Source organism: Rhinolophus sinicus, chromosome 3 (assembly GCF_057876585.1).
Source record: "Rhinolophus sinicus isolate RSI-liver-muscle chromosome 3, RSI-T2T, whole genome shotgun sequence".
Lineage (NCBI taxonomy): Eukaryota > Metazoa > Chordata > Mammalia > Chiroptera > Rhinolophidae > Rhinolophus > Rhinolophus sinicus.
The window spans coordinates 36587965-36603005 of record NC_142503.1 but is presented as its reverse complement, the minus strand read 5'-3'; the positions used below and the strand labels follow the sequence as shown (position 1 = coordinate 36603005).

Here is a 15041-nt window from a genome sequence, read left to right as displayed (position 1 = left end):
AAATGGACAGTCTCCCTGTATGACAGCCTCTATGCTACAGCCATCTTGTGCAAAGAAACAGAAAAGGTATTTATGCATTCTCCTTTAATCTTTTATGTTCCTCAGTCTTGAATCTTTGCTAAACTCTCACCATACTCAGCATTTTTGGTCAGCTCACTCGCTTTTTATGAAGTACTCTTGCTTTCTGCAGCTAATATTACTCTAGCCCAATACAACAACTTTAACCCAGCAACTTTACTAGCTTCTTTACAGAAGAAAGACACCCATGATTGCATTTTACTTACAGACCACCTTCTTGCTCCTAGGAATAATTTACAGAAAACTCCTATTGATTATGTTGACTTAATTTGGTTTACAGATGGATCTTATCTCAAAGATGAACAGGAACATTACCGAGCTGGATATGCAATAACTTCCATGGTGGATGTAATTTAAAGTTCTTATTTACCAACAGGCCAAATTAAATGCTCTAACGTGAGTGTGTCATTTGGCCAAAGATCAAATAATTAATATTTTCTCTGATAGTCACTACGTCTTTTGTGGAGCTCATGACTGCAATGCTATGGAAGCAATGAAGCTTCTTAACTTCCTTAGGCCAGTCTATAAAAATGGAAAAGAGTATGCAGATTTATTAGATGCCTTACTTCAACCAACCCACCTGGCAATTATCAAAATTCCAGCACATTCTAAAGCCATCACCTTGAAAGCAAAAGAAAACCATTTAGCTGATGCTACAGCCAAACAAGCAACATTAAGCAATCAAATTATCCAGACCTGAGGATGATTTTTGCTCCCTGCTAAATCCATAAAAGACTCTCTTTTACAGTTCCAAAAGACAGACAGCTACAAAAGAATATATATAGACCATGTATATATACATAGACCATATATGATACACAGGACAGCCCTCTCCACCCCCAACAAAGAATTATCAAATCCAAAATTTCTATAGGGCTGAGGTTGAGAAATAGTGATTTAGAATATTTCTAAATATTTTAACTTGCTACTTCAAGTCTTAGTGAGTTTCAGAATTCCACCAAATTATCTGGGTCTCTAGATAAACTCTGATTAATGTAGTTATATGTACTAGGAAGAGTTTCATCATGACTTTGTGCCACCCAATGTTGGGAATTATTTAAGCTGTTATTTCGTAAGTGCAACTTTATCTTGAGGGAAACTGGAAAACTAATGTCCAACTCCATTCTTAGGGTAGTAAAATCTTAAGGGAAACAAACAGAAGTTCACTAACAGTAACTAAACCATTTTATTGCTTAAAATTCCTTAGACCCAAGTAGAAGGTGCCAGATCATCAACATGTGTGGGAGGGAGGAAGATCTCTGGTGGTATTCTGTAACACAATGCTGAGAAAAGACACTGCATCAATCTACTGCTTTTCTAAATGAATTCTATTTTAAGCACAACACAAGATCATTTCAAATAACTAAACAAATATTTAATCAGTTTCTGTTTTTCTTCTTTATCACACAAATAAGTTAAGGTTATTAAAGGATCTGTCTTGCCAGTTCTCGGTGAGGGTAAGATAGGTTTCCTTTATATTTTGGCCCCTCTCTTTCAAAAGGCTCTGTCAATGGGCTTTTTCTAGCTCCTTGGGGGAAACTTTCCACTGAAGGAAATACTTTCTGATATGAACTTCGTTGAAATTTACCTTGGCCACTACTTCTTCCTTGTGGTATTGTCATAACTTGCACATTTTAATAGTTGAACAGCACTGCCACTTGTATATTCTAGTTGATAGGCAAAACCCTTCTAGCTGTTCCGTGCCTGTTGATGACAGTATTGTGTGTTTTGTACAGTGGGCTCCATATCGTGTTGCAGTATCTGCAGCAGGGAGGGAGAGAGCAGAGGAAGAAAATGAGAACTTATTACTGTCAGAGATGTCACTGAATTAGTAAAGATCCATGAAATTAGTTATGTAAGATAAACTCCTTTGCCTCAGTTTTGTCTGTGTTGTGATGGCCATTGAATTGCAATTTTTTAGAGACAGAAAATAAAACAAAACTATAACAGCAGAAAAACCAGAAGAGAAGATAGGACTCAATTATACATGACTTCAGTTGAGCTATCCTTACTTGAATATAGTATTACGAAAAATAAAATCTATTAAAACCTGTGAATCTGAAGTTATTCACAAAACTTACTTACTTAGTTAAGATCCCCTTTTAGAAAGTTCTCACGTAGGTAGCATGCCCTCCATTCACCCACTTGGGTGAATATCTATATATAGATAGATATAGATATAGATTGTTATTTATTTATGTTTGTTTTACTCTTTTTACATCTAGACTCTGTCCTAATACAAAACAAATTAGTTGGTTGGCTGTTTTTCAGCGATCTAGAAAGTGACAAACTGATCATAAGAAAGCTAAAATGACAAATCCAAAATGGCTGACTCAATTTTGTTTTGCACTTTCAACTGACATCAGTTGACACTCAGTCTTTAAAAGGCGGGACAAGACTGACAATGAACACGTGGATGCCTTGGTTGTCTCCCTCTGGTTTCTGGGTCATCAGCAACTCTTCAGGGATTGCAGTTTCCCTTCCATTTTTTTTCATCCTATCTATCACCTTTTATTTCAAGCTTAAAAGATCAAATCTGTTTTCTTGGATTTCACATCTTGCCTCTCTGGTATTCATTTCCTGAACAACATAATTGAGAGTTCCATTTCAAACACTGACCGGTGCTTCTCAATCTTTTCACTGACCTTTAAAGAATAATTATGAACTTAACATTCACTGGGGGTCTCAGGCGTATGATACCACTGTATACTTTTTTTTTAAGGATATGCAGAAAGTCAACTCTTGGCAATAGCCTTCGCATTCATTCCTAAATGCCTTCTTTGGGAGCTTTTTTTTGAGAATGTTCCTCTCAAAGGAACAGTCAGTACTGTCAATTCAAGAATACAGGAGAGAAATTGACTCTTTGGTGAAGCACATATGAGTCTCTGGAACATCCCAACACTAGACTAGAGTTAAAAAAAAGAAAAGAAAAGAAAACTAGTGAAAAATTGTTTTATTACTTGGTGTATTTTTCACATCTTCTATTATATTCATGGAAATGGAAATTAGGCTTAAAGAAATTAGGAAAATCAATCACAAACTACCATGAAGAAAAAAAATTTTTTTTTTCACTTTTTATTTTAAACTCAGCTTTCATAAGTAAAGATGAATTTTCAACTCTGTATTACAGTGAGTTAAAAGGTAAATTTGATTTTCTGTGGCATAGGACAAGAAAAGACATACAGAGCTAAAATCATTCCTCTGGACTGCACGTTTTCAACTAATAAAAAGGTAGCAATATAGTTTGTACCCTAGAATCCACTTTGTCTCCTCTTGCTCATCCTTTTGTGAGAGAGCTCCAAAGAGATCAAGAAACAAAAATCGGTCTAAATGAAAACTAAGAGGAGGAGAAAATGAAAGTAGACAAGATGATCTGTGAACTGAGCTATCTATAGTCCCTCAAGAGCCAGCCATGTTAGTACGTGGACGTGCATAAACGGCGCCTATGAAGGACAGAAGGAGTGTGTTCTTTTAAAACACAGTGGAGCCTGTGTGATCTGATAAGAGTGGCCAGCAAAAGGAATTATTTTTGACAACTAAGAAGTTATTTACTAAGCAGGCACTAAAATATCAGACAAGTGACATTCCAGACTCTGAGGGGAAAGTGGGTCCTGCTATAAAGCTCCAAATCCCGCAACAATTCATGCATTTCCTCCTCTCCCCTGCTTCTTCTCTCCTTTCACCAGCTCCATTCTAAACCCTCTGATACCAAACCCTGCTTATCAAGCTGTAAACCCATTCAAGTGTGTTTCTTTCTTCCCCATATGCTGACTTAGCTTGTTTTCCCTCAGTGTTGAGTTTCATTTACATTTTCTATTGCATAAAACATGAGCAAACTTATCCACATGTGGGTTATGTAGAAAGAGGCAGATTACAAATCAATGAGCCAGAAACATTTCAAAATAAAATAATCTTAAAGGTTAGACTTTTAAAACACTATCCAGAAACACGGAATGTATCAGGAAACACAACACAGATCACATACTTCCAGAACTCAGAATGTTTTGGTGGACTTTACAGATGTTCTTAGATTTTTTTGATCCAAGATTCCTTGGAAGCTCATGAACAACACAAAAATTCTATTTTGAAGAAAGCATAAGCATGTCGGACACAACAACATGCATACAATTTTAGAAGATTATTGGAGGCCTTGAATCCCTTTCAGGAATCCCATGATAAGGGCTTCTGAACTCCTCCAACACCCTCATTCACGTGTGAATGACTAATGTGTTATCAAGTCCAAGGTCAGAGCAAGCTTGTAGCATAACCAGGCCTCCAGATTCCCCATCCAAATACTCTCTATCATACCATGAATCTCCATATAGATTTTGAGTTATAGGAATACTGATAATTCTTAAAGTGGTTATACTGGTTGGATAGTGTCCTCCAAAAAACATGTCTACCTGAAACTTCAGAATGTGATCTTATTTGGAAAAAGGGTCTCTTCAGATATAATTAGTTAAATCAAGATGAGATCATAGTGGAATATAGTGGGTCCTAAATCCAAATGATGTGCTCTTAAAAGAAGGTCGTGTGAAGACACACACATATGGAAGGCCATGTGATAAATGAATTGGCATGACATTTAAGAATGGTAGTGAAGTGAGGGGGAGATTGGAGTGATGCAGCTATGTGCCAAGGAATGCCCAGGATCGCTGGTAACCACTAGAAGCTAGGACAGAGACATAGACCAGATTCTTCTCTAGAAACTCCAGAAGGAACCAACACAGCTGACACCTTGCTTTCAGATTTCTAGTCTCCGAAACTGTGAGAGAATAAATTCTGTGGGTTTTTTTTTAAAAACACAGTTTGTAGTTATTTGTTATGGCAGCCATAGGAAACTAATACAGTAGTTTACTGATGCTTGTTTATATCCTTATTAATATTGTTTTTAAAAGTCTTCACGTGCTGTTTCCATCACTGCCCCCCTTGGTCACTTTCTACTTCTTTTTCAGACTAGCTGACCTGGATATTAATGCTACACATACCAATCCCTTCCACGTCCTTCTAAGTTTTCTTCATGAAGGGTGATGAGTTGTGCTGAGAAAAATTACTAGATCTACATTTATACAACATTGCTTATGTTGTTTTTCAAAATGGACCATGCTTTCCCCTGCTGGGATAGCTGCTGTTGATCTTGCAAGAGGGTGATAAAAATTCCAACAAAAATTTAAAAGGAAGTTCCATTTAAATTATGTAGTACAATGGAAGTTTGCTTTATGCAAACAATGAGGAAACCTTAGAAGAGAATGTTTTCGACTTCCCATACTCTAAAGGACTCTGACTCAGGAAGATAACTCAGGCCTCACCAAGGATGAGCTCTGGAAATAACAGCCCACAGAAACCTTTCAGCAATCCCATAAGATAAGTGAACTGGCTTAAATCAAACCTTTCCCAATCCCATTTACAGAACACATTTACTGGCATTATATGCTGCTCATGTTGCAAGAACCCTACATTGACCTATGCAAGGCGATAGTGTTTTTATGCTGTTGTCAGGGTATTTTCAGAAATCCAGCCAAGCTTAGGAAGAAAAGAGTCCTACTGTTGTTGCTACCACTCACTCACTTCCCTCAGCAGACGCGTGCCTAGGGAGATGAGCTACTGTGGTCTTGAAAAATTCCCAGTGTCAAGTCATTGTGAGCAGAAGCCTACTGTGTGGTCTGAAAGAGTATTTTCAGTTCTGCCAATTTTTATTTCCAAGAATTGCTTGAAAATAAATACCCCTGATTTTGTTAGGGGTGATTCTTTAATACTTTTGGGAATCATACCTTAATTTTACGCTGCACATTGAGCTAGCTTCTATTGTTGGACCCCCTAATGATTTCTTGATATGTTTGCTTCAAACTGAGTAAATAATTCTGGGCCGCTGTATCTTCACTTGCAAAATGGGAAAAAATAACACATCGATAAATTACGAGGATGAGTTGAATGTGTGTGTAGGCACTGGATTTTTTTATAAGCCTCTTGCAAATTGGTGGCAAAAAAACAAAACAAAACAAAACAAAAAAGACTTAGACCTTTGAAAGAACATCCCATCTCCTTAAGGGGGTTCTAGTGAGTTTCAGAAGGAGGTTATAAAGCAAGGTGGAGTTGTCAGTGTTCAAATATAAATATGGACTCTAGGAAACTAAGACAGGAATCTGTGAAACTGCACTGAAAGCTCAGTTGTGCATTGCTTAGTCATATAGGAAACAAGGTAAGGAAATACAGCATGACCCAGAATAGCCTAACATATACAATGCCAGCTGGATAGGGATACAAGGCAGTAAAACCAGGAGAACTGAGTAGAAGGAAGCCTTTTATGGGGGGGGAAATATATATATATATATATATATATATATATATATATATATATCCATAATATATATATCCATAATATATATATCCATAATATATATGTATATATATATATATATATATATCCATAATGTGTGTGTGTGTATATATATATATATATATATATATATACACACACACACACACACACACACACACATCTATCTATCATCTATCAGAAAAACCTAGGAAAAATATATGTGGAGCAGAGAAAAGGCTGGGAAAAGAATCACAGATCATCAGACCAAGAAGTCAGGCTTGTTGGGTTGCAAGCAGTGTTTTGAATGTGCATTGATGACAGTTGCAAAGGTGGATGTGTGTCACAGACTGGAGAGTAGAGACAGTGAAAAGACAGGCTTTCCTTTTGGCAGACCTTGGTTTAAGTCCCAAGCCTCTGGCTTATTAGTTTTGTAACATCAAGTAAATTACTTATTTTTCTGAGTCTTGTCTATAAAATGTGGACTATAACTGTCTTTCAGAGATGTCGGGAATGTTTCAGATAATACATAGATATAGGTCCCAAGCGGAAAGCACTAATAGCTGTTAATTAGTCCAGTGAGGAAATAAGAGGAGGGACAACTAAGAGGAAAAGTTTGCTACTTTTTACCTTCACTTTTCTCCTCCAAGGGACGGAATGATAGGGTGGTTCTCAGTGTGATCGAAGGCAGGTGGGTCACGTGGCCTTGTGAGCATTTCTTACCAGTACCTAGTTGTATCCTGCAATAATCTTATAAGTAGCAAAGCTGTGATGTTCAGTACAGTAGCCACTAGCCACATGTAGTTATTTGAACTGGAATGAACTAGAATTAAAAAAATTTCTTTGGTTTCATTAGCTACATTTCAAACAATGAATAATCACATATGGCTAGTGGCTATTATATTGGAAAGTAAGCACATACCTACATATATGTACATATATGTCAATGTACATATATGTGCATGTGAGTGTATTTTCATTATCTTATTAACTTTTATGACTTGCATATGTTTTACTACAGTGGATGATGTGGGCAAAAGGGTGTAACCGCAGGAGAAGTCAAGGTAGGGGGGAGAAGTGGGGACAGAAGCTGACACAGGAGGATAAAGCTTCTGCTGAGAGAACCCCCACTTTAAAAAAAAAAAAAATGCCCAGGATAAAGGCAGTAAAGAGGGGAACTTAAGATCAGTGAGATGGGTAAAACTTAAGTGATGAAGTCTAAGATCTGGGATCAAAGGATGTCGGCTACATTTGAAATTCATTCCAGGAACCGTGCTTTGGTCTCTGATGTCAAACAGATAACCTGTTCCACGGTGACTAACCTGGAGCAAACTAAATAGAGAGAATAGAGTGTGGTGTCATTGAGAACTACATAAAAAATCAAACAGATATAATCATAGCAAATAGACTTGCCTAAATGGATCTTGCAATTCAAGGAAGGATAGAAATAAAAGAACATTGGGATCAAGGGTGAGGTTTCTCTGTAAACCTTAAGTGCATATATCGAAGTTCTGAGAGAACAAGAAGGAGAATTTCCTATAGTGAATCCGCCTCGTACCTAATGTGCAGTTAATAAATTTGTATGAATAGACGGATAAAAGGAATCTCAGAAACTTGAAGATGGAACAACCACAGTAGCACTGCCACATCTGAAAGAGAATAAAATGTTCAGTGTCTCTGTGGAGGTAACACATGGGGAGTAAGGCTAATGGTAACCAGGCTCATAGCTACCATTTGTGAGCACTGACCATATGCCAAGCCGTGGGCTAGGAGCTGGAATGTGTCCAGTCGTGTCGAATCCCATGATGTCCAAGTGTTATTATGTCCATTTTACAGATTAGAAAACTGAGCCTTAGAAAAGTCAAGGCATCTGTTGAATAATAATACAAGTGGTGAAATTAAGGTTCTTATTATCTTTGTAATAGACAAATGTCTGGGTGAGATAAAGATCAATAATAGACCAACAATAAAAGGAGGAAGGGAAGGGAAGCAATTCTAACAACTGTCCCCCCAATAAACTTTAATTAAAAAAAAAAATACTGTATATTCCTTCCAGCCTCTCTGCTTTACCCATTCATGCAAAAAACTACAACTAAAAATAAATAAATAAAAGATGAAGAGGAAAAGAGTGTGGGTCCTTATTTTGCATTTTGGGCAGAGTTCCCTCAAGGTGATCTGACAGTTCTAAGAAGTTGCAAGGGTCATGAAGTCAGATAGTAGAAGTCTGCAGGATCCCAAAGCAAAAGTGGTCCGTCCCTGAGGCTGTTGCTTTCTGCAGTGATTTATCGTATTTGAGGGTTTCATTCCTTCATGAAGGACTGTTGCCTTGACAGATGGTTTTTACTGAGTATTACAGATGATTCTTTTCTCTATACAAAAATCTCAGTCTCCAACTTATATTTAACACTTTGTCAAACCATCACTTTGCACAGTTTACAGAATTAAACATATACAGATGAATCCACATGTTCTAACTCAAAAAATAACTTTCTACTTTTATATTTTTTTACATACAATTAAACATGCTTATAAACCATATTTTGAAAGCACTACTGAAATGGAGATTAAATCATGACAAAGTATTGAAGCTGGAAAAGCAGAAAGAAGGATGAGAACAAATTAAAGATCCCATCCTAAGTCCCCTCTTAGGGACTTATGTGGAGCTGTGGAAAGGCGGTGGACATTCATAGAGGTGACAGAGGTCAAGGTTGTAGCACTAGTCAGCGTGGGAGATGAGAGCCTAGACGTGTGACGTGGAGCCCATTCCCTTACCGCTTTCCTTATGTTCCTGAAATGTGTGAAGAAGAACGTGCTAACTGAAAAGGCTTGTGTTAAAGAAAAGGCCTAAACAAACGGAAACTCCTTAAAAGAAAACAATTAATTAATTAATTAATTAATTAATTAATTAATTAATAAATAATATAACATTTTTGACAGAAGAATCACTGTAGTTTCACAGAATGGAAATAAGAAAAACCCAAATAACAGAGTATAAAAATTATACTCCACCTTCTTCTTTCCCCTCAGCCATATGTTTTAACTTCATTGCAATTTTTCCGTAGGCATATTAGTCTGCTAGTGCTGCCATAACAAAACACCACAGACTAGGTGACTTAAACAACACAAAATTATTTTCTCACAGTTCTGGATACTGGAGGTTCAAGAGCAAGATGTCAGCAGGTTTGGTTTCTTGTGGGGCTTCTGTCCTTGACTTGCAGATGGCCACCTTCTTGTTGTGTCTTCACATGGCCTTTGGCCTTTTGAGATCCAGAAGAGTATAGACGTCAATAAAAACAGTGGAGTGACTGATGATACATGCAGCTCCACTGCATTTCAGCAAGGTTTCCATCTGAGAATCTAGTATTGGTATCCAAATGAGAGTCAGTGAGGCACCAATCTGCTAATTGGACACTAGGCTTAATTTATTTGGCATTGGGCATTGAGCCATATATTTACCATAGTAAGGATTGCATTTTTCCAAGCTTTCCACCAAAGAAAGTTGTTCCTGATAGACTTTCCCAGCAGAAATGATGGGAGCTCGTGTGACCAGCAGAATTGGATATACGGTTGAACTAATTGACTCAGATCAATACTATGGGCACCGCTAAGTCTAAGAGATGTAGTGAAAGGGGACATGGTCTGCCTAAACCAATTAGGATTAGTGTAGACGAGACTCTCAAGAATGAGATTTCCGTGACATGGCACAGATGGCCTCATTGACTACTATGAAGGCACAATCAGAATGCTCCAAGGTGGGGACAGTGGTGATGATGGAGTTATATTGCTTGATGGTGACATGGGAACCTGAGGGCTCATGCTCCAACAATACAGAAAACTCCATTTTTCACTTCTTGCCATAATCAATATACATTCCATCAGCATGGATATAAAACCAAGACTGGTCCCTCCACCAAAGTTGTGACAAACTATGAAGCCTAGTGATCTGTGCCGTGGTCAACATGGTTTTGAATCTGTTCTGGACCCAGGCCAGTGCTTTCTTTTTCAGTGGTACAGTGTGAATCCTTACAGAAAACCGCACCGCCTTCTTCACTAGGGGTGAACTGGGTGAAAGAGCTGCTGATGCATGCCAGGGTAAACATCATCATTTGCAATTAGTGCCCAGGTTTATGAGTGCTGCTCCCAGTGGCAGGCTTGGTGAAAGAGTTGCTGAATATGTGGTTCTCTTCCCTGGCATCATGTTCCTGGGCACCGGGACTGTAGGCTGGATGCCATATTCCAGGCAGTGGAATTCTCAGCAGAAATGGTCAGAGGACCGGCTAGGCTAGTGTGGGTAGAGAACTAGATGCAGATGGTGAATATTTGGAGAGATCATGTTGTTTAGAGGAGGCAAAATGAATTATAACATAAATTTCTCAACAACACAGCATCAAGAGGTCTCAAGGAAAGATTAGAGAAAAGGTGACATATTACATGTCTAGTTTTCTGATCCTCAGGGAGCATTATGAATTTATCAGACCTGAACTAATATTGCCACCCACGGATTTTGGCCTTAGGAAATTTATAGTATGACAATTTCCCCAGTCTCATGTATTTTCATATAGATATCCTGACTCCTACAAAGTTAGCAATTGCCTGCCTTCCACACACACTACTTCTCCCCACCTAATACATATTGCCCTCTCTCCTTCCAACACACACTCTATCCCATTTTTTCTCTAAAATAACACTTCACCAAATGCTTTCAATTTAAATAGCTGCTGTACCATCATTTGCAATGACATAAAAATTACTTTTTGTTTATGAAGCTAAAGATATTTTAATAAATCATAGCAAACAAACTCTAATATTTCTACTATGCTGAAGAGCTGTATTCATCCCATAACAATTTCCTAATTAGTTATCCATTTCCATTTCCTTAAAAAAGAGTCCTATAAATATGAATGTGACAGAAATCCAGAGATGGTGGTTGTACCAGGACAATAATCTATTAATAAGAGGTTGAAGAAAACGGAATGTCCTGGGATCTAATGTTTAAGTGTGGCAAGACATCTCCAGTGTTTCGGTGTTTGTCCCCATTCACATAAAAGGAGGAAGCAAATGGGGAAGCAATGAAGCAGGCAGGAAATGAGCACTGTGGTTGGGTATTCATGGAAAGTCCTTTACGCGGGTAATGATAAAACCCTAGAGCTGAATCCCAGGGAGGAATGGAAATGAAACTTGTGCACCTGTGGTTCACTGCAATCCCTCAGTCTGAACATGCATCACCAAAAAGGGGAAGATTTCATCTCCAGTGAAATCCCTGGTCTTTATCTTAGCCCACTTACCATTCATTGGAAGAAATTCTTCCGTGGGCTTTTCACTTCTGGCTAGAGAACATAATAATGATAGCAAATATCTACTGTCCAATCACTATAGGCCAGACACTATGCTACGTAATTCACTTGCACAATCTCATTTAATTATCACAACAACCCTATGAGATGGATAACCTAATTGTTCCTGTTTAATAGACTAGGAGGCTGAGGTTCAGGGAAGGTAAATAACTTGCCCAAATTCACACAGCTGGTGGTAAAGCTAGGACGGAAATCCAGACCTATTATATGATCTTGTAATGCCTGGAAAGAAGTATTTTGTTGCAGAGATTAAAAGTAAGGATATATATATATATATATATATAATTCCTGTGAGACTCATTTACTTAATATTCATTAATGAGTCTTGCCATGGTGATCCTTCTACTTTTATATAAAATGGCATCAGTGACTCCAACAGTGTTTCCTTAAGTCAACTGTTCACAGGTTGCATTTAGAACCTTCCAGATGAAGCCTGCTTCTGTTCAGTGATGATTTAAATCGAAACAGGTGTGCCCAGAATCTGTTCTGAAAATTAACCTTTATGCATTATCCTTACTGTTGTTCTCCCTTTTTATTTTTAATTTGGAAATCTAACAGGCTAAGAACAATGTTCTTAGGACGGGAAATATTTCTTATAGGAGTTCCTCATGTTGGGGGTTTTCTTGTAAAACTAGAAGCTGGGCTGGGCTATGATCTATCTCCTGGGCATCTGTACCACGCTTCTGAGGCAGAGGAATAGCTTGGGGGGTTACCGCCACATTTTTTCTTTAGAAAGCAATGCGAGAATGGGGTATTTTGGGAGAGCACTGGAAACTCCACACGACGGAAATCATTTGGCGTGCCTAGCACAGTGCCTGGCTCAGAGGACACATTTCGGGGGGGCTGCACATTTACTATGACAGGTCCTGTCCTAGATGCTGAGGGCTCTACATGGTCCATGCCCTCAAGAGGCTCCCAACCCGATGAGGACACAGATAAATAAACAGGGAGTCGTGCCAAGGCATCATGGCACAGGGGCACTGTGTGAGGACCCAGGAGGAGCCCCTGATTCAGGAAGGAGTCTCAGAAAGTTCCATCGAGGCTGAGGCTGAAAAAATTAGTAAAAGTTATCCAGAAATTATAGGGAAAATATTGATGCCTGAGGCCTATGCATGAGGATTCTGATGTCATGGGTCTGAGTGTTGTCTGTTCACTGGGACTTTTAAAGTTCCCCAAGTGACTCAAAAGTGTAGACAGAGCTGAGAATCTGGTCTGTGGCGCTCAATACTGGCTGAACTTGAACATCAGTTGGGAAGTTTTTTGAGTTCACTCCCTGGGATTCCCAAGCTGTTTGTTTGGGACATGGTATCTCAAAAGAGTTGAGAATCACCATGTTAGCTGTTAGTAGCAGCACACGCAAGGGCCAGAAAAAGAAAACACGGCCAGCTCTGCGGTTGGGGTGAAAGGAGAAGCAGACTATTCAGGAGAGGAAGGGCTAATATTAGGAAGAGACTCCTTGACCAAATTATGGTGTTTGACTTTCATTTGGCGGATGATAGGTAGTGACTGAGGGGGTTAATATAGGGCAGCGACATTATAAAATTTGCTTTTGAAAGACTGGATGTAAGTTTGAAGGCAGAGAGTGTATTTGGCTGAAAGTAATTCATGGACAAAATAATGCAGGCTTGGATATCCAATAGAAGACCCAGATTTTTTTGTCCCAAATCTCTACTTTCAGAGGGAGAAAGAAAATCAGTTTTTTGTGTTTTTTTTTTTTTCCTTCTTACTCAAGTTCTCTAAGGGAAAGAAAATCATCATTTGTCAGACTCTATAGGATCCCTACATGGAGAAGGAGGTTGACAGAAAAGCTGGAAGAAAGGGGCTGTCTGGAGGGTTTCTAAAGTCAGGGAGCCCACAGCTTTCCAGGGGAGCCCAATGAACCCCAAAGAGTTCACTCTCTGGAGAGAGTGAACCATCAGACTCCACTCTTTAGAGAAGGCAGGGCAAAGATGGAAATAGTGCAAGAACTAAATTCAAGAATTATATTCATTATTCTCCTGGTGTGTGCTTAGCTCTAAAAATCATCGTGGTCCTCTTGACTATTTACTCTTATAAAGTGGTGTTTTTTCTTGGGAATGTTTAGGAAAAGAAGAAGCAATGGGGAAAGGATGCTCATGGCACTTTGTCTTCCCCAAGTGACTGCTCCTGCTGAGAAAATGGCACCATGCCACCTTATGATTCAGATGTCTGAGAAAGGACGAGGTGCCAGCTCATGGGAAAATGATGACTGGTCATCACTCAGCAAACATGTCACAAGAGCAGAGTGTGAGGAACACCGGAACACATTGTTCATGCAGGCGCTACTCCTGGGTGAGCCTGCTGAAATCAGCATAAATCAACACAAGATGCATTGGGAGTCCTCTCCCTCCCTTAAGGTATGGATGAAAAATGTCACAGCAGCTTGGCACTGAAGGTGACCAATGCTGCTAAAAGGTGTCTTTGGGATCTTTGAAGCCCTCTTCCCATGATATGAAGTAATTAAATATTAAACCATTTCAACAACTTTCTTCTTATAATTGGGTAATTTCCATTAGTATGATGATGCTTCTTCCAGTTAAAGGATTCACTGTGGTCTAAGGAAGGCAGAGAGACTCAAGGGTCTTCAGGGCCAAGGCATCAGAAATCTAGTCTACATCTTCCAAGTAGGGTAAGACTCACTAACTCTTTGCATTAAATTGTCATCAAGGCTCTTAAGTTTTTACACTTCCCTTAAACTCCTTTTCTTAGGTCAAAGACAGAGTGGTTTGCCCATTTGTTTTCTCCATAAAAAACAATTGACATTATTTATTGATCTCCTATTATCTTGTGCTGTGAAAACATTATTTCGTTTAATTTTTCCAGCAATTCTGCAGGGTGGTAGTATTAGCACAGTCTTTTATGCTGAGAGTGAGGCTTGGAGAGATTGAGTGATTTCCCTAAGGAGTGTACCAAATTAGTGGCGAAGCTGGGCTATGGACCTACATCTACCTGGCATTCCTCCATTATCTATCATCTCTCCTATAGCACCACAGTGTCTCCCTCTCCAGGAAACCACATCCCTGGAGCCCAAGGCCAGAATATTATTTAAGTAGCACTGTACTGTTTGCAGAAACAACCCCTTCCCCAGAACTCAGCTTTCCCTGAAGTAGTCTCCCCATTCAGTCATCCTTTCCTTGATTCATTGACTATTTAATGGCCAACAATTTTGAACAAAGCACTGGGAGAGAACAACGAACACATTAGAGTCCCTGTTCTCATAGAGTTCGGTGTCTCACGTGGTAAAGCAGAGAGTAAATAGTAAAGAAATAAATATT

The 15041-nt window shown here is 38.8% G+C and overlaps 1 long non-coding RNA gene across 2 annotated transcripts in view; it reads right to left on the bottom strand.

Moving 5' to 3' along the window:
• Positions 1-1336: 1336 nt before the first annotated feature.
• The window catches only part of LOC141570426 (uncharacterized), a 562080-nt gene continuing 548375 nt past the window's right edge, over positions 1337-15041 (bottom strand). For both annotated transcript variants that reach the window (XR_012494434.2, XR_016020539.1), the window contains exon 6: positions 1337-1839. This is a non-coding gene — a long non-coding RNA (uncharacterized LOC141570426). The remainder of the gene's footprint in view (positions 1840-15041) is intronic.